The sequence below is a fragment of the Brienomyrus brachyistius genome, chromosome 4 (assembly GCF_023856365.1).
Source record: "Brienomyrus brachyistius isolate T26 chromosome 4, BBRACH_0.4, whole genome shotgun sequence".
NCBI lineage: Eukaryota > Metazoa > Chordata > Actinopteri > Osteoglossiformes > Mormyridae > Brienomyrus > Brienomyrus brachyistius.
The window spans coordinates 14,462,687-14,469,794 of record NC_064536.1 but is presented as its reverse complement, the minus strand read 5'-3'; positions in this window follow the sequence as shown (position 1 = coordinate 14,469,794).

Sequence of the window (7,108 nt, the reverse complement as noted above, 5' to 3'; positions counted from 1 at the left end):
CATCCATTTTCTAAACCGCTTATCCTACTGGGTCGCGGGGGGTCCGGAGCCTATCCCGGAAGCAATGGGCACGAGGCAGGTACAGGAATTAAACATGAAATTTTGCATTTGGCTCACAAGGCAAATTTGGGCTGATTGCGATTCAAGCGCATCCGAGTCAATCCGGCCAGATCCCCACGTTTCTCCGGGAGTAAAAAGAAAGCCGATTTGGAAGCAATTTTAATCAGGAAGACATCTCAAGCTGAAAAGGGAGAAACTAGCTTCTTTAAGCCACAGATGTGTCATTTGCTGGGTTGGGGGTGATGAGAATTTAAATACATCAGCGTTGATTCATAATTAAAACGTAAACTGCATCATCTATTTAACCATTTGTCACACTATAATGATGCGAAAGACACAGAAGTAAATTTGCACTACTGACAAGTACCTTTAAACTTTATGATTCTGCCTGCGATAGGTTAATAATTTAAAAAATAAAAGGTCTAGCCTTACACTAGGTGGAAGAAGTCTGATCCTGTCCTAATTCACGTGTGAATCCAAACGCAGGGTGAACTGATATGTTTTATTTGGAGGCTCAGCTCGAGCTTGAAAACAGGAAGGGTCCAGAACCAGAAAGGCGGAATACAAAGGATGGAACGCAGGTGCTGGCGGAGGGTCGATAACGAGAAGACCGTCAGTGAGGCACCCAAATCCAGGGAAACACAGAGGCGAGAATCGGAAGTCCAGAACATCCGAAACACATGTGACCTACGAACCATAGGAACCACTCACTATGGTGCGAGCTAAACACTGGGCTTAAATTAGGTGGCTAATTACTGGGGATGCGTAGCAGCTGTTCAGTATTCCAGGGCGGACGACCTCTGGAGGCGTGGCCCTTCAGGTGCATTTGGGCGTGGTCGGGCTCGTTCAGATGCGGACATGACGTCATGTTTGTATGTTCATGAAAATAAACGCAGAAAGTTATTTATGTATTGCAATGTATGGGAAGCATGCAGTTTATTGAAGCGTAATTACAGGCTTTCATTGGCAAGCAGCGAACTATACTGAACAAATTCCCATAAATCACCTTCCCACCAGAACGCCCCCTAGTGCATCTACATACACCATGATGCATGATTTATTTATTTAGAAGATGTCTTTGTCCAAAGCTACATATAAGTGAAGAAAGCTTGGGGTCCGAGGGCAGGGTCAGCCAGCATCACTCCAGGGCCCAACAGTAATATAAGTATTCTACAGTCAATGTACCTGAATCAACAACCTCCTGGGCGCACACCCTACACCCGTACCCTGTACGTCCAGGGATAGGCTCCAGGATAACCAGGCAAGTAACATTTGGGGGAGTGATGGATGGATGGATAGATGGAAAGGTATACTTGAGGTGACCTGACAAAGAAGTGTGCCAGTTCTAATTTCTCTAGGGTATCTGTTGAACAAAGCTGTATGGAAACAATTAAAGGGCAAGCCGGCGTTTCAAGCCGATTCTTAATGAGGAGAAGGAGATGTACCGAAAGGCGTCTGAGAAAACAGGCGGAACTGAGTCAGTCTCCCCCCACCCACGTCAGTATTCGCCATCTGGGAAAAACCAGCAGGGTCCTATTTTACCTCCCCCCCCCCCGGAAGTTCTCCGATTCGAATATTCATCTGCTTTCTCCATTTCCTTCCCAACACCCTAACACATGGGGCACCCTTGTCTGGGCCTCTGGAGCACCTCGGTGGGACCGGAGCCCTCTCCCCTCGCCCGCCTGCTGCTCAGAGGGGACTCATCCGTAGTTTGGCGGTGGCCGACTCGCGGCTGACGCATTGCTGCCGTTAGTCACCGCTCGGGAAGCCGGCTATGGGGGGGGGGGGGGGGGGGGCATTTCCTCCTCTTCCGAATCGCTCTGCCAGAGGACGCCAGCAGCAGAGCCCCCCCACTCTGAAACCTTATCAACTGTCCTCGCAAATGCCAGTCATCCGCTGTCTGGAGTTCCGGGGCCAAGCACTCGCACTGCACATTTCCATTCCTCATTATACGTCAAACTATAATACACGGAAGCAGAGAAAATATAATTCTCACTCTGCTGCACTGGCGAGTTGCTAGTTTACAGGTAACCAGACTGCAGCACTGCTGACAGCTTTGATCACATTGTTTTATATATTTGTGGTTTACAGCCAGCACTGGTCTGCGCAGAGTGGTGACTCTTTTAAACTGCTATTGCAGCGCTGAAATGGTAAATTCCTGAATGGTACCTTCACATCTCCACGATTGTGGGCTCCGTTCCAAACCGGGCTCTTCCTACGTGGAGTATGCGAGTGTCTTTCCTCCTGCCGTATCTGGCCACGTGGTTTAGGTGAGTCGGCGTCTGCAAACTGCCTGAAGCGTGTGATTGTATGAGTGTACGTGCCCTGCGATGGGCTGGCATCCCTGCCTCCTACCCCGAGTTTCCTGTGACTGTGACAGCATGCTAGTAATGAAAAATACATGGAAATAATAGTAATGATAAAAGTAAACATAAATAGCATGTATACACAAACAAATACAAACCAAAGCTATTTATGTAATTCTGTGTTGGATTGGTTATGCGCAGCCAGGATTTCTGACCTCGTCGTCAGCTGGCCGGGGGACCCAGAGACAACGCTCCGCCTTGTTCCTTATGGCTAGTAGGGTATTTTACATGGGAAATCTGGAGGACCTTCTGTTGCAAGCATATATTGCAGATTAATCGGCTCAGTTGAAGAACCTCTGGTGCGTTATTTACTCTTAGGGATAAAGCAACACCATAAATGTATAAAAACACATAGAAGCCCCCAGGGATGGGGTGCTGGAGTGAAAATTGCAGTGGAACCCAGGATGAATTCCCCCCCCGCCCAACAAATTGTGTGTCCATCTCCCACCCCACCGATAAAAAAAAAAGCACCATTTGGCACTAACTGTCATTTTTATTAAGACGTTCGAATCAATACAATACAATAATAAATAATGATACATTTGGCACCAGGCCTATATAAATATGAAACTGCATACAAAATAAGGTGTAAAAAAGAAGGAACTAAGACAAATAGAAACAGTGTTCTACAGAAATAAAAAAAGTAAAAGAGATCTGAATTATTACACTCTGACCCCATTGACTAACAAACACACTACTGTTATACTAACCAATTTTCATTGGTTTATGTCAGTGTAACTATATATTTGCATTATTATGATTGAACTGTTATTTATTTAGCATTTTGCAGTGTGACTGATTTTACTAATTGCATTAGTATTGTACTAAGTTAAAGGTGTGCTATTCGATAGATCCCCTCGCTCCCCCTCTTGCTTCCACTAGGGTGACCTGAGGTCAGCTCAGCCTCGCCCTGAGTGGAGCCTGACTAGTTCACAATTTTTTATCACGGCGCTCTTTCCGCCAAGATGAATTGACCCACACAGTTACATGTTACATATCATTAAATATCATTGACATGACGTGCAAATAAGCGATAGAAAAAAGATCGCGGAAATGTCACTATCGCGATTTTTATTTTTTTGTGCGGGTGCTCCGTGTTGCCGGGGCGGATGCCAGCGTCATCTATACGATAATCCACCAGTGTGGAAGTTTAATTTATAAATCATCTCGAAACGTCATATTGTTATATGATATTGAATATCATATGTCATATTGAATTGTCATATTCAGACAATTCACAAAACACCGTTGAAAACTTTTTCTGTTGTTTCTTAAGCCGTGTATTTATAATGCTCGCAGTGATTGAGATGTGTAAACGATGTATTTTTAAATAAGTCTGACGCTTTGCGCTCCAGCAGGGCGTCATATTTATTAAAAGCCGTAAGGACAACATCGGGGATGCGGGCTTCGTAAATAGCTGGCTGGAGATAGGAAGTCAGCGGGAATTTTAGACGCACATTGATGTATCCATAGTTAATTAAAACAGACACGCATACGTTGCTGTACGCAAGCTTTTGAATCCGACCCTTAAGCAAAATTAATAAAAGCTTAATAATTATCGCAAACTCCATTACATGCCTGACGCTTCGCCCTCTCAATAAGATATGACGTGGTTATTTATACTTGTCTGGAATGCTAATACATGCTAAAAGCTAATGCAAAAAAAAAAATTCTTACCTTTTAAATTAATATTCATGGACCGATACCTCAAGAAAAGGGAGAAATCCTGACACCATGTAACCCGACAGGATTCAGATATTTGTGAAACTAAACTAAAAGAAAATTGACATCACACATATATATGACATTTAAAAAGTCTAAAGGTATTTTTTTTCTTCCCCTAACATGGTTGGCACCTCCGGATTAGTCATACTTTACAATGGTTCTACAGTATGTTCTATTTTGGTGTAATAAGATACTCTCAGGCTTACAGAACAGTGACCTGGCACCTTACGGGGGAAGAGGGGAGCCTAGCTGAAATCTTTTCAGCATTTTATGTTCCTGTATTATTGTGGGGGTTTTGATTTTTCTATGCGGCTGTCAGGTGATGGAAAACATTGGTGTGACTGTGCCATGGTAGGACAAAGTCAGGTGATAAGTGTATCATTCACATCTATACGGCTCTTAATAGAATAGAATGGGATTCTCATTGATTCTCGGCACCAAAAAGACTAGAGCAGTAGCCACCTGGCACACTGTGTGCTCCCCAATTGGGTTTTTTTTTTTTAGAGTAATTGGAGTTGGTTGAATCCATCAGCTGAACACTGGATTTAAACCAGTGACCTTCCATTCACAGGAGCAGAGCCCCATCCCAGAGTCACAGAGCACATGACTACTGCCCCGTTGAAAAATGACTTTCCTTTGTATTTGTTCCCCTCATAAAGCCCTGATTCCACCCCCCATCTCTGTACTGCGTTTGTTTGCTGGAGTAAACCTCACAGTCGGATTTCCGTCCGTCACCCTGACACAGGTGCTAATTTGCATCTTAAATGAGACACGTACAGGTACATCGGCTAATTTTAGTTCGCCGTGTTCACTGCATATGGCTCTCCTTTGGATTCTAAGACATACTGTCATGAAGCATTTGACAACACTTTGGGGACTTCGGGAGGATAAAGCAGAATGAGTCTGTAGCAAAACACATTAGTACATATGGCCATGCTGCACAATATCACAAAGGGTTCTTCTGCCAGTGAAATGTCTTTGAGGTATGAAGAACCTGGGATATTTTCAGTTGCAGTTGAAAGAGAACCCAATAGGTCAAAACTAAGGAATGGGGGGGGGGGTAGCTTCCGTAGCTTCTGGAACCTGCTGTCGGTCCATCTGTAGCGTGGCAATGTCTGGAGGGGACTGTTCTGGCAGGAGAAAGTGCATCACTCTGCGAATGGGTCAGTTCCTAGAACTTTATTGGCACCAAAAGCCGGAATTCTGCTGGGACAGTAACTTGGAGTTAACTTGGAATTCGTTACCTAATAAAGGACATTTACTACATCATGGAGAATCCATGCATGGTGACATTAGTGTTGTTGACAGTAAAAGGAAAAAAGTGACTTAACTTACCTGATTTTTAGTCCCGGTCAGCTCTTCTCTAGCTTGTGTTTGATGACCATTGATGGTTGATCCCAGCTCACACGGCAACGCCCCTTCCCCGGGTCACGTGACTGCAGCGGCTGATTGACAAGAAGGTGGGATCCTTACCCATAATGCACGCTGATGGCTCCTTTAGCACGGTCGTCAAAGGCAGCTAGCATGACGCAAATTAAGTAGCAGCGTCGCCCGGGCAACGCTGACACAAATCTTCCCTGACAAGGCTGTGCCGTGCCATGCCAGCTCCCTATGAAACGAAATGAAAACAAAAATGAAAATAAATGGTTTTGCTCTGTCATTAGAAAATGGGGGGGGGGGGGGGGGGGTATGCAAAGGACAAAAATGTGTAGGCTTGACAGTAAAAAAACTCCCATTTGTTCCTACTCTCTTCTGATGTGCTGCTCGAGCTCTGGGGGGGGAACACTGCTATCACAGAAAACCACATTTACATCTGTAATTAGAGTGTGTCACTTGCAGTAAATATATCAGCACGAGGTCGTCCCTTTTGCTTGTCTTCTTTCCTCGTGGCAACTTTCAGTAAACTGCTGAGCAGATGTACTGCTTTTAAAAATCAATGACTCTCCAGCTGGGCTTTACCTAGAACATGGCTTAATTTAGCTTTTTTTTCAAAAGAAGGAATGTTTTATATAACTTCAAATGACCTTTAAATCAATAAAGTCTGGTGTGCAATTCAGTAATTCCCTCTGTCAGTCTGCATCGTCTCCAGAAGCAAGCGTTTCAATTATGGTTGATGCCACGTCTAAATCGGTGCTGAATTCAGTAATATTCCTCTCATGTTTGTTGTGATATTGTCGGACTGCGTTTTTTAAGAAGGGGTAATAGGTGAAAGTAAAGTACAAAGGAAAATACACACTCTGGTTGTTCAGTCTGTCAGTGAGACTATTTGCACGGATAATGGGGTCTTCATTCTGAGGCTTTGGGTCTTTTCCAATGAAATATTCCGTACAGCAGGTTTGTGGAGTACAGTCCAGATGATGCTGCTGAATTTATGTCTTGCTTCTTACCGAAGATCTCAGAACCCATCGATAATATTCGCCATCCATCCATTTTCCAAACCGCTTATCCTACTGGGTCGCGGGGGGGTCCGGAACCTATGCAGAGTGTCCGGAAGCAATGGGCAGGAGGCCGGGAACAACCCAGGGTGGGGGGCCAGCCCATCTCAGGGCACACTCACACACCATTCACTCACACATGCACTCATACCGGCAATTTAGCAAGTGCAGTCAGCCTCAGCATGTTTTTGGACTGCGGGGGGAAACCGGAGTACCCGGAGGAAACCCCACGATGACATGGGGAGAACATGCAAACTCCACACACATGTAAACCAGGTGGAGTAATTTTCTCCATTTACCTGTCAAATGGTCATTTGACAAGAAGAACAGGCTTGGAACCTATGAGACAGGAAGAAGGGAACGTCTCTGGCTCTGCTTTGGAGTGTGGGAGACACATCAGTCAGTGAAGCGTCTCTCCATGCCTTTTCCATCACCTCTTATCTAAATGCGAGATCATAGTGAGTCTGGAGCCAGAGGGCACTGGGGGAAAGGGGGCCTAGAGGAGCTGCCAGTTCATCACCC